The sequence below is a fragment of the Panthera pardus genome, unplaced genomic scaffold (genome assembly GCF_024362965.1).
Source record: "Panthera pardus isolate Hobbes unplaced genomic scaffold, ASM2436296v1 HiC_scaffold_8, whole genome shotgun sequence".
Lineage (NCBI taxonomy): Eukaryota > Metazoa > Chordata > Mammalia > Carnivora > Felidae > Panthera > Panthera pardus.
Window position 1 is genome coordinate 52,284,287 of NW_026527013.1, and position 17,050 is coordinate 52,301,336.

The 17,050-nt window shown below is 54.4% G+C and overlaps 1 protein-coding gene across 16 annotated transcripts in view; it reads right to left on the bottom strand.

The window, feature by feature from the left end:
• ATP2B2 (ATPase plasma membrane Ca2+ transporting 2) overlaps positions 1–17,050 on the bottom strand; it is a 383,598-nt gene that overhangs the window by 162,284 nt on the left and 204,264 nt on the right. The window contains exon 1 of one of the 16 annotated variants that reach the window (XM_019428154.2): positions 8,412–8,549. The exons of the other annotated variants lie outside the window; for them this stretch is intronic. The gene's annotated coding sequence lies outside the window, so the exon portion shown is untranslated. Of the gene's footprint in view, positions 1–8,411; positions 8,550–17,050 lie in introns of those variants that run through there. 16 annotated transcript variants of the gene reach the window in all.

The following is a 17,050-nucleotide window of genomic DNA, read 5'->3' on the forward strand; positions in this document are numbered from 1 at the left end:
CTGCATCCGGCTGCAGCTTCTAGAAATCTCCCCTCTCTTATGGAGAAGGCAAGGACCCCCTTCTCCGTAAGAATCAGAGCCCTGGACTGATGTGGGCAAGAAGGCAATATTGGGCTGGGGCCTGGACACTGGGGAGAGTCAGCTGTGTGACCTTGGGCATACCCACATGCATCTTGGCCTCAGCTGCCCCATCTATAAGACGAGTGCAGTCTGTATTGTTATTATTTTATTGAGCCCAGTGTCTATTTTAGCTGCCATTTATTGAACTCGAAGAGACTCATTAGGAGTTCATCAAATAATAACTGCCTACACTTCTGCCAAGCATTGCCCTAAAGCACTTTAATTTTATTTCCTTCTCCTAGCAATCCTAGGAATTGGAGACTTTTGTTATTCCCATTTTATAGATGGCGGGACCAAGGCACAGAGAAGTTAAGACACTTGCATGAGGTCACACAGCAAGGAAAGAGTAGAACAGGAATGGGAATCCCAGAGTCTGTTATTTATACTACAGTCTTTGTGGTTTGTTTTGGGCTACCAATTATTAGGCACCTACTGTATAGGGGCGCCCTGCTGGGCATACGATTCACACATAAGCTTGCCGACTTCTTACAACAGCCTTGGGAGGAAGAGGAAACAAAGGCTCCTGGGGGATGCAAGGAAATGCCTAAGGTCCCGCTGTGATTGAGGTGAGGAGGCAGGCAGGGGACTGACTTCTTCCCAACAGCTTGGTGGTTCTAAGTTCTCTCTGGGTTTTATCTTATTTACCATATTTCATGGACTCTATCGTAAGACGTATTGCTACTTTGTATATACTGAGGAAAGGAAAAGACATGACTGGTTCACTGTGACATGCCACAAGTTGTAACAGGCACCCCTCTTTCAGAGGTGTCAAAATGTGCATCTGGGAGTCCACATGGTGCAGCTTTATTCACAACAACCCTGTAAGGTGGGCACTATTACTGTCCCCATTTTACAACCGAGGGAACCAAGGCTCAGCGCCCAGGCCTCGGGTTGGATGTCACCAGGCTCAGCCCAGACTTGGTCCTGAATCACCATGCTACATCACTGCTAATTCAGCCCACGTGGGACGTGCACCCTGCCCTTGGGCACAGGTCAGAACGCTGAGGAGACTCGGTCACCTGAAGCCCAGCCCCCCTTGCTCTGGATGAGGTTTTGGCCCTCACCCAGTGCAAAGGCCTCAGGCAGACAGGAAGACACCTCCAAATGACTTCCCAAGGAACCCGGCCCCCCACCCCCCACAGCTCTACAGCCTTGATGGAAAAACATGACAGCTCACCTTCCCTTGCCAGCCTTGAGCTGTTGCCCCAGGCCAACTAAGCAGGGGTCTGAGGCAGCCAGGCTAGAGTGAGCTCCTTTGGATGACAGTCCCCATGGCCCCTGCAAAGCAGTCCCTGGGTGGCCAGACATGACCCAGTGGAGCAGCCCAAGCCAATGTGGAGAGCACCACAACTTTATAGAAAACTGCCCTCGGGGTGGGCATGGGAGCCCCAGAGAGACCTGCTTCCTTCCTTCGAAGCTATATGGCTCTTGGACCCCAAACGGGGTTGTCTGTTCTTGGCTTCTTCCCATAGCCTCTTCCAACCGCCCACTCCACTATAGCACGACTTCCCGGGGTCTCTGCAAAAATTAAATCCACCTCTCCTGGGACTAGGACTTGCCTCTTCTGAGGCCATCTTTAACGAAGTCCTCCGGGGGCCTTTCTCCAGAAGCAGGACAGAAGCTCAACGTTTCTGAGTGTCTGGCATGATCGGAACCCCATTTGTGACAGTTTTCTATCTATCATGTCACACACACTATCTTGTTAGGTGGGTCTCTTCAAATCCCCTTTACATCTCAGGGTGCCAAGCTCCCAAGCTCAATGGGGCAAAGATACTGGCTCAAGGTCACAGCAGTAAACACTGGCATTAGGATTGAAATTCGAGTCTTTCCCATGGCACCAGGGAAGGCCATTTCAGTACTGATCTCTGAGCCAAGGGCTCCGTTTGCATCACTTCCCCAAATCCTTACACTATAGGTAACAGTACGATAACACTATTGTATCTCTATTTCCTCCCAGGCTTCAGTGGACCGGACCATAACCCCAGGCCAGGTACTTCACCTGAATCCCTTCTGCCTCTCAGGACATCTGGGAAGGTGGGTACTTTTATGGAGAGGTAAACTGAGGTCAAGTTCAACCACTAGTTCAACCACATGCAGCTATTCAACAGTAGAGCTGCTTATCAGGATGAGGCTTGGAATAAGCAATTACCCTCCCACACGTGAAACGAACAAACATTTGGAAAGTGCTGGAGGATACATTTTAGCTATCAGTGATGACTATCAATGGTTAGCATTTTAGAGCTTGGCAGTTACCCCACAGGTTTGGTGTCGCTCTCCCCATTCTCCCAATGAGAGCCACGAGGTCTATAAGAGCATTGAGTGGCAGAGAGAAGAAGGCACTGTGGGCTCTCGACCCTCTGCTGTGCAGGTCTCCTGGGCCTAGCATAGCCCCCCCCGATACCTCCAAGCTCCCCTGCCCACCTCCAGCTCTCCTTTCTGGGGCTCAAGAACCACCCCCCCCCCCCCCCCCCCAGGTCCTGGATCAGCTCAGGACTGGCTAGAATTCCTGGCTCACGGGTTCCTGGGTAGAAGCAGCCGCTAGCCAGCTCTAAAAAAGATGGCAAGGAGAAAGAGCACCAGAGACCTGGGTTCAAATCCCAGCTGTGCCCCTCGCTTGCTATGTGACTCAGGCACATTCTAACCCCCCCCCCCCCCCCCAGACCTCGGTTTCTTTATCTGTAGAAGGGGTGCTTGTGAGGAAGCAATGAGACACTGTGCAAAGGACTTGCTAATAGTGAACTAGTAAAATGGTAACAATTGTAGCGGGCCGAAGTCTCCCTCCCAAGTTTCACGTCCACCGGGAACTTCAGTATGTGGCCCTATTTGGAAATAGGGTCTTTGCAGATGTATTTAAAGATCTCGAGATGAAACCATCCTGGATGGATGGGCCCTGTATCCAGTGACTGGTGTCTTCACAAACAGAAGAGAGGACACAGAGACACAACAGAGAAGGTGATGTGACAATGAAGACAGAGATTGCAGTGATACAGCCACGAGCCACTGAGCTCCAAGGGTCGCTGGCGAGCACCGGAAGCTGGGGATGAGGCGCAGTGTGCCAGCTCCCTCAAGGCCTCCAGCAGAAAGCAGCCCTGTGACGCCTTGATGCCAGACGTCCAGCCTCCAGAACCGGGGGACGCTAAATTTCTGTTGTTTCAGGCCACTCGGGTCGTGGCCATTTGCTGTGGCGGCCACAGGAAACAGAGCTGTTATAAATGCTGCTGCAGTTAAACCTCAGCCTTGCAGTGTCTCAGGCCCTTCAGCCCAAGGGCCAGCTGGCAGGAGACTCTACCCTCACAGAGGACACGAGGCAGGCAGGATTGCTGCCCCCTCTTTCAAGGGGAAACCGTGAGACCTGGGGACTGACACGACTTGCCCAAGGTCATCCATCCCTGACCGAGCTGGGCCTGGAACTCCTGGAACTCGACTCTCCTGACCCTCAGACCCAGGCCTCCTCCCCGACACGTGGGGACCTCTGTAGCCTCAGGGACTGCAGCCCTGGCCTCCTCCCTCTGCCTCCATCAGGCCGGGCCATCTTGCTCTCTACTCCCCTGGAGGGCTTTCCTGGAATGCGTCTAAGGCCTTAAAAACACTCCCTCCCTCCAATGCGGGGCTCCCCACTGGAGACCAGGGTGAAGCCCTCAGCACATCCCCTGGCACACAGTAGGTTCTCAGGGGTTGCTGAGAGCGTCCCCTATTTTGTATCGTCATCATGCAGCAGCCCTCCGAAGTGGGCACCTGTTCCCATTTTACAGACCAAAGGCCAGGGCCCGAAGAGGTAAAGCAACTGACTCAAGGGTCAAATTCTTAAATGCCCGAAGTAGGTTTCGAGCTCACAACTTAGTCTGATTCTCGATCTCGACAACTTCCACTCACTGAGCCACAAATACTGGCCACACCCTGAGCCTGCCACTCAATGTCCAGTACTTTCCCCACTTGCCCCTTGCAACAACAGCCTGAGAGGTCACAGATGGGTGAACTGAGGCTCCACCCTACTGCCTTGAACTCTAGAGCCTTGCCATCTTTCCCATCAACTATCACCACTGTCTGTCTCTGTCCACGGGGACATCCTCCCTAAATAGTTTCTTGTTTGGGGCTCCTGCTCAGAGGGAGAAATGGATTATTGCATGTTTAATGTTCTGGCCTTGGAGATGGCAGGGTGGGCTGGGGTGCCCAGATTCCACATAAGAGACCCACCCCTGTCTCCCACACTGTTCTGTGTGTTACAGGGGAGGTTGGGGAAGGGGCTCATCCACCCCCACAAAGTGTGTTTGCATGTGGCATCTGGAACTTGCACCCCAGACAGTTCTCCTGCAGCCTCTTGGGAGCTAAGGGGGGAGGTCGAGAGAAACTACACTGTGCACCTCAGGGTCCCCCAAGTCCCCAACCTTCACCCTGCACCTATGATGTGCCAGCTGCTTCACACACATCACTCAGAATCTTCCCAACAGCCCTTCTAGAGAGGGGAACATTGAGGTTTACAGAGGACAAGCCAATTCCCTCACTGCCATAGAGCTGGGGAGAGGCATCATGGCGACTCAAACCCAAGACTCAGGGAGCCTCTTAGGTGCACCCCTCCCAGCCACACTGCTAAGAAAGATGGCCCTGTTTGCCATGTGAGAAGGGCCTGATTTAGGGGTGCAGGGTGCAGCCAGAGGCTGGGGGCAGGACAGGGGACTGGAGGGCTGGAGATCTGAGTCTCAGTCTCATTTTGCCACCAAACTGCCAGGTGACCTCAGTTTCTCTGGATGTGACAGGAGCAGGTGAATAGCATGATGCTCCAGTTACTCCCAGCTGTGATAGCCTCTGAGCTCCCCCAAATCCACTCAGCCACCTCGCTCCACTGGGTACACAGCTACAGAGTTAAGAACCCAGGGACACCTGTGAAAACACACCTCCCGGGACCTCCTGAATCACTGGGCGGGGGGACCTGGAAATTTGTCCTCTACCAGGTGATTCTCTAGGTTCATTAATATGCCAGAGACCCATCGGCCTAGAGATTTCCCTTCCTTCCTTCCCCTCCTGACTTTGGCCAACTGCAGCAGGAAGGTGCTCGCCGGCTCAGGCTCCAGGCTCTGATGCCAATGCCACCTCTGTGCACAGCTGTCTAGGGTGCTCGCGGTTCTCAGATCACTGTGGGGGAAGGCAGGGCAAGAACAGGCATGCCCTGGTCACAGAAGAGGAGACTGAGGTGCAGAGGGACAAAGTAGCTTCCCCAAGGTCATACAGCTGGTCGGAAGTAGAGGCTGGGCCCGATGCACTCATCATTTTAACTTGCAGTCAAACAGCTGGGGAAAACCAGGAACCAAACAGGCCCCTGCTGCTTCACACCTGGGACCTGACGGAGGCTGGCAAGATACCCTACTCTCCAAAAAGCACAGTGTGACCTTGGACAAATCCTTTCCCCTGGCTGGGCCTCAGTTTCCCTGTTATGAACAGGTCCAGGCCAGGTAACTTTAGAATGCACACATCTGCATTGGCTTTCTAGTGCCATCAGTTCCACCAGGTAAAAGGTGGCAGAGCTGTCTAGGACAGGGCCACATGTGCCTGGGGAGGGCTCTGCTTTTGCCCTCAGGAGACTCTCTGGACCCTTTCCTGGAGTCTCATCCCCAAATCCCAAGTTCTTGGACTGTTGGTTCCCAAGATGTTGGCACCCTAAGTTGAGGCTGGCCTCATGAAAGAAGGGAGGGGAGGGTCCAAGACGGCAGGCAGGGAAGCCAATGGCCTGGCTTCCACCCTGTCTCTGCCATGTTCCAGCTGTGTGGCCTTGGATAAGTGTCTCTACTTCTCTGTGCAGCTTCTCATCTATGGCATGGGAATAATGTGGTCATGGGAGGCCCCCCCACCCCTGAAGCGATGGATGCAGAACAATTAGCTCAGTGAATGCTAGCTGGCTTACTATTATGTACCCAAGTCTTCCAACCCATATCTAAGCTAGGTGGGGAGAAAGGAAGAGGGGCCAAGGGGAGAAGAGCATTTCAGTCTCTCTACAGCATCAGCCACAGGCAGCTTTTGTGATCTGTGGTCTGGAGAGAACTTGGGGGCTGTTGGCAGTGTCCTGGACCCGAGCTCTGAGAGACTCCCTCCAGTGTGCAGGTTTCCTGGTGCCAGAGAAGTGGGGTGGTGGGACTGGTCCAGACTCCTGGTGGTCTGGGCTGTGGGCAGCAGCTGCTCCTGCCCCCTCCTCTGTCCCCTTTCCAACTCTGGGCAGCCTTCTCCACAGAACATCAATAACCTGACTCCAATCAGAGCTCCCTGGGAATCTGGGCTGGCCCTCGCCTGGCTGGTGTCCCTGTGTCCTCACAGGTAGTCCCCTGAGGGGTAAGCCTCTCCCCAGTGCCCACAGAGGCACCTTCACTCCCAGGGCAGATGTCTGAAAGCTGAGGGGTGGATGTGTGCATGAAGCATCCGCAGAGGTGCCGCGTCTGTGTGCCTGGGCTGTCTTTGTACATATGCAACCTACACTCCCCCGTGGGCACATTCCAGCATGCTGTGCGCCTGCTAATGCATGGACGGGCATGCAGAAATGGCCTGTGGGATACCACAAATATGTTCTTGTCATTTTCACATGGGGGCCAGCCCTCACATGGCCACATGCCACATTTGTGGCTGCTGCAGGGCACCACGTGCAGGCCAGTTAGCCCACATGCAGCCTCCTGCATTCCTGTGTTAGAGCTACGTGCATGTGTGGGTATGCTGCATTCACAGGTGTGTGTGTGTGTGTGTGTGTGTGTGTGTGTGTGTGCATGATGCATTCATGTGCATGCTGTGGTTTGCAGGTGAGCAGGTGGTATCCAGGGATTTGAGCTGTATTCACATGTGCTGAAGTGTATCTATGGGCACAGGAACTCTGTATGTGTATATGATTTGAACACATACAATACACTACTATGTGTCCTGTATTTGTATAAGTGTATCTGTGGCTGTGTACATGCCCTGATGAGAATGGGACGGGGGGTACAAAGGTAGCTAAATAATATGGGCCATTTGCATCTTTCCTGAACTCCCCCTGCAGGGTTCCCTCAGAGCCGTCTTAGCCCCCTCCCTGCCACTGCTCCTTCAACGAAGTTAACAGGCGGAGGCCCCTGAGGCCTGCGCTCCAAGCCCCCTCCTACTGCACACGTCAAAGGAGAATTTCTCCGGATGGCGCCTGCAGCTCCTGGAAATGCCCCAAACGTCAGCTCTGCCTCCTCCCAGCGATTTGGAGAGCAATGCAGGCAAGGAGGGGAACCCATTCTGTGCTGGGCGAGGGGCGCTCAGCGTCACGCCAAGACCCTCTGGTGGCTGAGCCTGCCCACTCGCTTACCCTTCTGAAGGTCGAGCCTGGCTGGGCCTCTGTGTGGGGGCCCCAAGACCCCTGGGGCACTTGCCTGACTAGGGCAGGCCAGCCCCAGAGACCCCTCTCCATACAACCTAGGTGACCAGAGGACAGCCATGCATGGAGTGACCCCTTGGCTACAAAGGGTGGCTGCGCAGCTCACCCATGGGGAGTGCAGAGACCCCCCTGATGGATTTCCTCAGTCTTGACCCTTCAGGGGGCAGGGAGGAGCCCCAGGTACCTAGCTCTCAGCCAGAGGCCACCCAGACTGGCCGAGGAACTGGGCATCCGGGCTGAAAGTGCCAACTCCACCACCCAGCATGACTGCTGCAAAATGGCCTGGCCACCCCACTCGTGCCCCCCTCCTGACCATCTTGGGGACCTGGGGACTCATCCCTGCCACCACATGCCTTAGCTGGCCTGACCTGGTGGTCCTGGCACACTGCAGCCCACCCTGCCAGAAGGACCCTCTGTGGGAGTCTCCCTCTGCCTCTTTCTTGCAACCCAGTGGGGGCCGGCCAGGAGGCACCCTCTAGTCCTCTGCCTCTCCCTGGGACAAGCTCAGAGGGGAGAGAACCTTGCCCCCTGCTACCGGCTTGCCGGCCCTTGCATAACATCCATCGGGGGCATTTGCTGAGCAGAGGCTGCCGGCATCTACCTGAGACCCTGGGCATCTGCTTGTCCAAGGCCCCCTGCTCAAGTCCCCAGCACCACCGTCCTATCCCCCAGCACACGGACCCTCACGCTAGTGTCTCCCTCGGCGGCGGCTCCCAATGCAGCCTCAGCTGCTGCCAGATAAACAAGCCGGGCTCCCACCAACCACCCCCCCCCCCCCCGCCACTGCCGCCACCACCATCAGCACTGAAAAAAATCAAATGAAATGAAACAAAATAAAATGGGTGAGGGAGGAAGGGGAGAACGGAGTGGGGCGCTTTTTATTTTTTATTTTCTCATGCTGGGGGATGCCGGTACTTACTTGGCTACGAAAATCACCACAAATCCGGCACGGTTTCCAGGCGGGCAGCCCCGTAATCGCGGTGCGGCAGCTGGTGCCGCGGCTGAGCCCAGCCAGCGTGCCCGGGTCCCTCTGCAGACTGTACCATCCTGCCCGAGCAGGTGGGGGGGCGGGGGGGGGGGGGCGGAGGCGCCGGCGCCGGCTTCTAGGAGAGCATCTCGCTGGCAAAATGCAATCTCGGGGGAGGCAGAGGCCGCCCCTGCCGCTGAGCTGCCGGAGGCTGGGGGAGGGGGCGGAGGACGGAGGACGGAGGGAGGGACGCGGGGAGGGCTTGTTCTGGTGGGGGGACTGGGGGAGGAGAGTGGGGGCGGGGGTGTGTGGACCGAACCACCACGGTGTTGTTTGCGGTTTTAATTCCTCCCGTGGGATCATGAGGAACTGAAGCTGGCAGAGTCCCAGGAATATGCCTGCTCCCCCAAAGTAGGAGGGAATGTCAAGGGCATGGTGAGGGTACTGTCGGGGCTGAGCCCGAGTGGAGGGCGTCCTGCGACTGATGGTGGTCATCGGGAGACCGTAAAAGGGGAGAGGGAAAGATTTTGCTCAAATGGCCCCAGGTCACCCCCTACTTTCTGAGGGACTCCTTCGGCTATGCAGGGGCTCTGGTGTCCCCCTCTTTTTGGTCAGGGCACCCCCAGACCAAAGGGGGGCAAAGGTCACATAGGGGGAGAGCAATGGACTCCACAGAGACTAAACACATCTGTGGCTGCAGGTCCAACATAGCAGAGCCGGTACTGAGCTCCCCGCTGCCATCTAAACGCCACCCCAGCAGCCCTGTAGCCCTACCTATGGGTACTCCCACCTGCCTGGGGGCTGCAGGGCTGGCAGAAGACCCCTTCAAGAGGCTAGGCCGTTTCTCTGCTCACAGGTGCACACCGGCAGGGGTGTCTACAAACACATCTCCTGTATCCACTTCATCTACAGGGACATTTGTGATGAGTTGGGGGACTGACCATACTGGGGTTGGCTGGCCATGTCCAGAGACTCCAGGGACCCCCAATAAGGAGTCTGCAGGAATGCAATCTCCACCCCCCCAGCCAACCGCTCACTTCTTCCCGCCTCATCTGCTACCCGTTTAAGTTCAGACCTGCTGCCCCTTTAAATCCAGACTGGTGGGAGGACAGACCCAAGATCAAGGTTAGGAGGTCACAGTAGGTGAAGGGGCTTCTCTTGGATTCTGAGGCCTCCCTTTCCACTGCCCTACCCCTTTAGAGGAGGGGTGCCCTGCTTGGGAGGACGGCACGGAAAGTGGGAGGACCTTCAGGACCACTGTCTCAGGGCACCTGTCAGCGTGGAGGGGGCGCATACTGGAGGAGGGTCAGGGCTGGGGGTGGCCCTGGAAGGCAGCTCCAGATTGAAGCTGCCTCCTTCCCCTGTCCCCACCCCCTGCCCAGTTCTGAGCTGCCCGCCCGAGCCTGAGCGTCCCGAGCTGCCTCTCCATCCCTGGGCTGGCACAGAATATCAATTTGTCTCGTTAAGCTGAAAGTCTGCACTGCACCAAAATCAGAACCTGGCCGGGCAGAGGGGCCGAGGGAGGCAGAGAGCTGGGAGCGAGTGCCAGCGGCAGGGCCTCTGTCAGCAGGGCCGTGCTGATACTCCTTGCTCTTTATTTCCCTAACCCCACCAAGGGGTCCCATTCTGCTCCTGGGCCAGGCAGGGAAGACACTTGGCTGGGGTTCCACCTAGGACACAGCTCAGAGAAGCTCTTGCCCCCACCAGTGGCCCGGGACAGGGAGCTCCCATGTTGGCTCCTTCTTCGGGGCACAGATGAGGGGCTCCACTGGTCCCCCTCCAGGTAGACCTCTCAGTCAGATCCCACCTTAGGAGAGGCCAAGCCAGGAGTCCCCCACCCCTTCCCCAGGGCCTAGGGGCAGCCTCTCTCCTCCTACACAGGGCGAAATAAGAGTGTTCTGAGATGGCCGGGGTGAGGGTGGGCAGTAAAGGGGCAGAGGGTGAAAGGCTCATTGCAGCTCACGTCTGGTTGGAGTAAATGTGTCTGTGCCAGGAATCCCACCGTTATTTCTGCGACATCATTGGTGGGCAGAGGTGGGGGGGGGGGGGAAACCACTTTTCCTGATTACAAAACAAACAGCCCCACAAGGGGCCAGTTACGAGCCACCACTGCCACAGCAATAATCCTTTCGGCGTCCAGCACACTTTACAGTTTGCAAAGCCCACTGCAAAACAGTGAGTCGTTTGATCCTACCACGATAATGACTGCTGTGAGCACCTGAATTACAATGAGAAATTTGTGTGTGGTAGCCAGGGTAAGGTCTCTCAAGCCAGGAGGGGGTAAATCAAACCTGTGACCTAAGCCTGAGGATGCCAGGCCCATGGCTCCCTATCTGTGAAGGCCAGCAAGGTGTGGGCCGGGTGGGAGCCCCAACACTCATCCTCTTGAAAGTCCTGAGTCCTGCCTGCGCGCTGGCCCCTGTTTAGGATGCACTGGGCCCTCACCAGCCAACACCAAACTCTCAGGAGCTCGTGGATTTTTGTTCCCAGAACCTAAGACTAGAATGGACATCTGGTTAAGCTCCCATCTCCTTGGTATTTCAGGCCTTGTTGTGCTTCAGCCTCTGTGTCTGTACCCCAATTACAGGCTGCCCCCTAACTTCCGAGGCAGCCCAAATGTCGACCCGCAGAGTCTGAAGGTTTTTCAGTATGTTTCGACCATGAACTCCTATTCATCCTTCAAAGTCCAGCTCAAATGCTGCTTCCTCAGATAGTCCTTCCTGATTCCACCCAAAGAACCAATTCATGAGTCTGGCCTGGCTCTGAGCACACGGCATTGTGATGGTCTACACATCTGTCTCCCTCACTGAGCTGTGACCACTTCAGCTATGTCTCCAGAGCCCCAGCTCCTGGCATGTGGTAGGTGCCACAATAAAGGCTTAAATGAATCCAGTACTGTGTGATTTTGATTTATCACATGTCAGAACCAGAAGGACCTTCACGGGCTCCTAACCATTTCTCCCATTTTACGGCTGAGCAAACTGAGGCCTCAAGAAAAGGACGTAAATGGCTTGCCCAAGGTCACCTAGCCACAGACATTCGTCCCCTGCCCTGCTCCCTGTGCCTCCCCTAGGCAGCAGGCACACCTAGGGCATCTGGCCTGTCTTTCCAGGATATGCTGGGGGGCAGGGGGTACTGGGCAGGCAGAGGTGTTGTGAAATCTGACTAACAATGGTGCCAGTGTTGCAACTCCGGGAAGGTTAGAAACTACAAGGCAGGGTCGCCCACGGGGAAGAGGGGGAGAGAGGCAGGAGGCTGGCCAGGAGGATTACTGATAGCTTCTGCCTCCAGCATGATTTGGCTTATGGTGAACAAGGATTGAGGGTTAGGGTTGGGGGAAGGTATGAGAAATAGAGCAGGGCTGAGGGGAGAGCCAGCCCAGTCTGATTTTCAAACAGTCTTTAGTTGTCCAGACCATGTCTCGGGGGAGAAATCCTAGAGCCAGAGAGTAGGGGAAGTAGAGGGTCAGTCTACCCAGGGATAAGGGTAGGGATGAGGTCCAGTCTGATGAAGGCAGTTTGCATAAAGGAGACAGATGAGGTAGGTCCAGACGGGTCTCAGGGAGGCAGAATCAAATGCAATCAGACGCCAGCTGTGTCCTTTCTGGGAGACAGATTCTCTTTTGCCTCCCCCTCTTGAAGGGAAGTAGGAATGAGGACCACATCTACCCTTGCCTCGTCCAACTCAGGGTCTTTTGACGCCTCGACAGGGGTCCTGGGGCAGGTTAACTGTTGTCACAAAGAGCTGCTGGCCGGAGCTCTTGGAGGATGAGAAGCTATTTCCAAAGGCCCCTCACATCGCTGCCTTGTCTGGCCTTCACACATCACCTCAGGAGAGACTGGGCTTCTTCCCATTTTATAGGAGGGAAAAATGGAGGCTCAGAGACCTCAAGTGGCTTGCTTAGGAGTTACAGAGCCAGTGAGGGCCAAGGTCAAGATTTGAGCCCAGATTGGACCCACTTGAGTTTGAGACCGTTCCCTCTGTCCCTGACTAAATTTACTCTAAGGCATATGACTCACGCTCTCCTAGGACCATGACCTTGAGGGGCCATAGAATGTGTGTCTGGGGACTATGTGGCCTGGCTTTTCCCAAGTCTCTCACCCACCTTGGGGCCCTATACCCATCCCACAGAGGTCCAAAACTTCCTCAGCCAACCCGATCCTGGTTTGGTGGTCACTCAGATCTGGATTCAAATCCCTGCTCTTTCACTTACTGGCAGTATTTGGGCCAAGGACTCAACTTCCCTGAGTTTTCTCATCTGTAAAATGGGAATAATAATACCTATTTGCCTGGGTTGCAGGCTAACGGAAAATGGCAGTTGTTATTAATAGAATAAGCACAGAATAAACACAGAGGGCGAGATTCTCCAGAAGGCCCCTGGGAAATGTTGTGGCGGTGTGTGTGTGGGGGGTCTCTTCTAACCCTTCATCCTGTTGGATGATGGCTCAGATCCCTCCCCCGTAGAGCATGGGCAGGGCTGGCCTCTAAGAACCTGCCAATCCAGTGCAGACTTCTGACCCACAAACCCAGGCCCCCAGTGCCTGGCTCCCCCCACTGGTTCATGCTCCCTCAGTAAGAAGGGTTCAGCCTGACTTCTAACTTGAGGCACCATTCATATCAGCATCCTACCATACGGCTCATGGTATGACCTCCACAACATCCTGGGAGGTAGGTCCTATTTTTCATCCCCATTTTACCGATGAGGAAAGTGAGGTAGAGCGAGGTGAAATGATGTTGCTGAAGGTCATACAGTGAGTTTGGGAAATGAGGCTTGAAACCAGGACTGCGTGAGTCCTCGCGCTAAGCCCAAGGACCCCAAAGGAGGTGGGTGTGAACTTGTATCCAGGGAACCACAGGACTTAATTTCCCACAGGTCAGGAAAACCAGAGCCCGGAAGGCCTCCCCTAGCCTTTCAGTGGGGCAGGGAAGGTGTGTGGTGATGACTGACCTTGCTGCCCCTCTTTGAGGCCAGATGTTAGGAACAGTGGCCAGTTAGAGAGTTGGTACTTTCTCTCCTGCAAGAACACAGAGCCTGGGGAATCAAGAACTATTATGGGAGGGCTCCCTGGGGGAGGTTGCCTTTTCCAGGCCTGGGGAACATGGTCTCATCCATGCTATCCCTTTGGTTAATGCACATGCAAACACACTGCCCACTCCCATCTGTCCATCCTGCCTCCTCACCTTGGTCTCCCTCCTCCTTCTCCTGCTATCCTTCCCCTGCTTACCCATCCCCGCACCTCAGAGAGCTTCTCAACTCCTCTAAACCCTCTTTGGCTTCCCTGTGCCCTTAGCATAAAACCCAAAGTCCTTCCAAGGCTCATGAGGGGCTCATGAGAGGCACATGACTATTCCAGACCCTCCCCATTATCCTCTATCCGTTTTCCCCCACACTAGGCCTCTCCTGCTCTCCAAACACACTCTTGCATTTCCATGCCTCTGTGTCTTTGCATACACCATCAGCTCTGCCTGGGATGCCTTCCCTTCCCACTTTTCTGCCTGGAGAACTCCTATTCATGCTTCAAGCTTCAGCTCCAGCAACCCCTCCTCTCTGAAGCCTTCCCTGATTTCCCCTCCATCATCTCCAACCCCCAACAAGAGTTTGTTGCTATTAACCTTTTTATGTCATGCCCATCAGGTTGGGGGAAATCCTTGGGGATCCTGGGGATCTCATTTGCTTGTATCCTCAGCACTGGGCACAGAACCTCAATAAATATTGATTGAACTGATGAGTGCAGGTTTGTTGAATGAAAAAGAAATTCCCCTGGTGGTTTTGAACTGGTATTTGCATCTCTCTGTAGCTCTGCAAATATTCTTTGCACTTGCTGGAGGTCCTGGGTTAAGAGTTGCTATTTCCTGAGCCTGTCAATGAATGGGGCTCTCTCTGCATGCCCACCTTGTGAAGGACAAAGGAGGACCTGAACTTCACTCTGACGTTCCTCAGTGAGGTCTCAACTGGGAATAGGATGCTTGAACCCAGGGCTGAACTCAAGGTGAATTGAACACCCAAGGAGGCCCTATCCCTCAATGCTCCCTCCCAGCCACCTATAGCCTGACATTTTACCATTAGTAATTCATTTCTTCAGGATTATTCGGTCTAAAAATATTTATTTAGCTCTCACAGAATGTGAGGTACTGTGCTGGGGTTCCTAGTTGACATTTGTGTGTGTGTGTGTGTGTGTGTGTGTGTTTTCACTCCTGCCAGAAGGCTGACTCCCTGGGGAAAGAAGAGGAGAAGGAAAGAGGAAACAGAAGGAGTAGGGATGATGGAGCTAGGACTGTCAAGAGAAGAGAAAAGGGAATCTGTCATTTGCTAAGTGCCTACTATGTGCCAGGCACTTAACACAAGAGCTGTCATTTACTCCTCATTGCTACCCAGGAGAATTTAGTGTTATCAACCTTCAATTTACAGGTGAAGAATAAGCCCAGGCAGGGCGAGTGGCTTGCTTGGGGGAGCACAGCTGTGTGGCACAGGACCAAGCATTCAAACCTAGCAGTCTGCCCCACAGCCTGCCATCTCTCTGGAGGTTCTCCTCCTGAGGAGGTGGTGGGGCCCAGCAGGGAGAGAGGATTCCCAGAGAGGACGGGAGCTGAGGTGCGACAATAGAGAATACTGCAGCTGAGAGACCCACGCACTGACTGCTGGACAAGTGGACACTGTTGGGATTGTAACCAGTAAGGAGTTAGGGACCGAAACGCACCCATTCTGGCTGCTAGTGTGTCATCAGAATAGGTTGGAGGCCGCAGGGAACATGTCAGCTATCTCCGCTGAGAGCTTTCCCGTGTGCTAATGCACATATCTATGCACACACCATTAGCCTGCTATGTGGAGAGCATCACTCCACATTTTACTGACGAGGAAACTGAGATCTGGGGAGTGGAGGTGACAAGCCCAGGGTCACATAGCTGGAGCCAGAATTAGAACACAGATCTTTCCCGGAAGGCTCACAGAGGAGAAGTGAGGTTATGGGCTCATAACCTTATGAGGTTTCTAAGGAGCAGGGCTCTGAGGGGGACTGAAGCCCTTATCCTGTCACTGAAGCCCCCTCCCTCTGGGAGCGCCTCTGGTTCTGTCCTCCACCGCACCCCAACATGGGAGAGGGGTGGGTCCAGAGAGATTAGTAGCCAGAGCCCCATGGACTAGCTCAAATCCTGCTCCACTCTGATGGGCTGTGTGATTTGGGGCAAGTCTCTTGATCTCTCTGGCCTCAGGCTTCTCACCTGTAAACTAGGCATGGTGTCATCAGTTTCCTGCTTCTCTGTCTGCTCATTTGTTGAGCAAATATCCACTGATGTCTACTACTTTCCAGGTTCTATGCTCGGTGCTGAGGATAGAGCAGGAAAGTCATGGTGTCTACTCTCAAGAGAATTTAGAGACAGATGCGAGATGAATCCACAAACCAATGTAAATTGACAAAAGGGTACAAGATGAAGGGGCAGAGGCCATGAGCACATTCAGCAGGAAGACCTGGTCACCCCTGGTGGGAGTAGAGGGGGGAGTTGCAGAAGGTTTCCCCAAGTGGGGAGTCACTGAGCTGAGGTCTGGAGTCTGAGCAGGAGTTCTCTAGGCAAAAGGAGAGGTGGTGTTCCTCGCAAAGGGAATGGCATGTGCAAAGGCCCTGAGGCTAGATAGAGCTTGGCAATTTTCAAGGAACTTGAAAGGGGGCCTGAATGCCTAGAGGGGAAGAGTGTGAGCAAGGGGCAGGAGAGGAGTGGGGGACTTGTAGACCACCCTCCAGATTTCTGTCCTTATCCCTGGAGTAGGAGGAACCTTAGACGGATTTTAAGAATTAAACAAAACGAGGAACATGAAGCCCTTGGCAAGGCACCTGCCACATGATAGAATTCCGTATTGTTAGACAGCTGCACCACAGTACATTGCACCTTCCACAGGTAACACATTCATTCAACAAACCATGATGGGGCAGACTCTGAGGCAGGGATACATCCGCAAGACAGAAAGGGGTCCTGTTGGCACAGAGTCATGGCTGTGAGTTTAAGAACATTCAATAGACATTTAGGACTCTCAAGTGCGCTGGGGAATGAGGGGAGCCACCTGACAGAAGGGGAAATGGAGGCTAGGAGAGGTAAAGGGACGCCTGCCCCTGACTGTCGGGGTGACTGATGTGAGAGCTGTGGATTCAGGACTCTCAATCCAGTGCTCCCTCCAGGATGTTAGATTGCCATAAGGGCAGCTCCACTTGAGAGCAGCTGGGCAGAAGAGATGCTATTCATACATGTTACAAATAGTAGTACTGAGAGGTAGCATTGCCTGGACAATTGCTACGTGCCAGGTACTGTTTGTTCTAAGAACTTTTCATGTTGTGGCTCATTTAATTACTACTTATTATCAGCCCCATTTTACAGATGATGAAACGGAGGCAGAGGGGCCATGTAACTAGAATGAAGCGGTCCAGCCGGCAAGGGTGTTGGGACCTGAACACAGACCTTCTTCCCTACCCTGCTTTAAGTATGGGGAATGCTTGGGCCCGGCCAGGGTGTCCAGCAAGCGGCCAAAGGGAGCAGGGTAGAAGTGGGATGTGGTGCTGGGCCTGAGGAGGGAGAATAGGCAGATGAGCTTGTCTGCCCTTGGA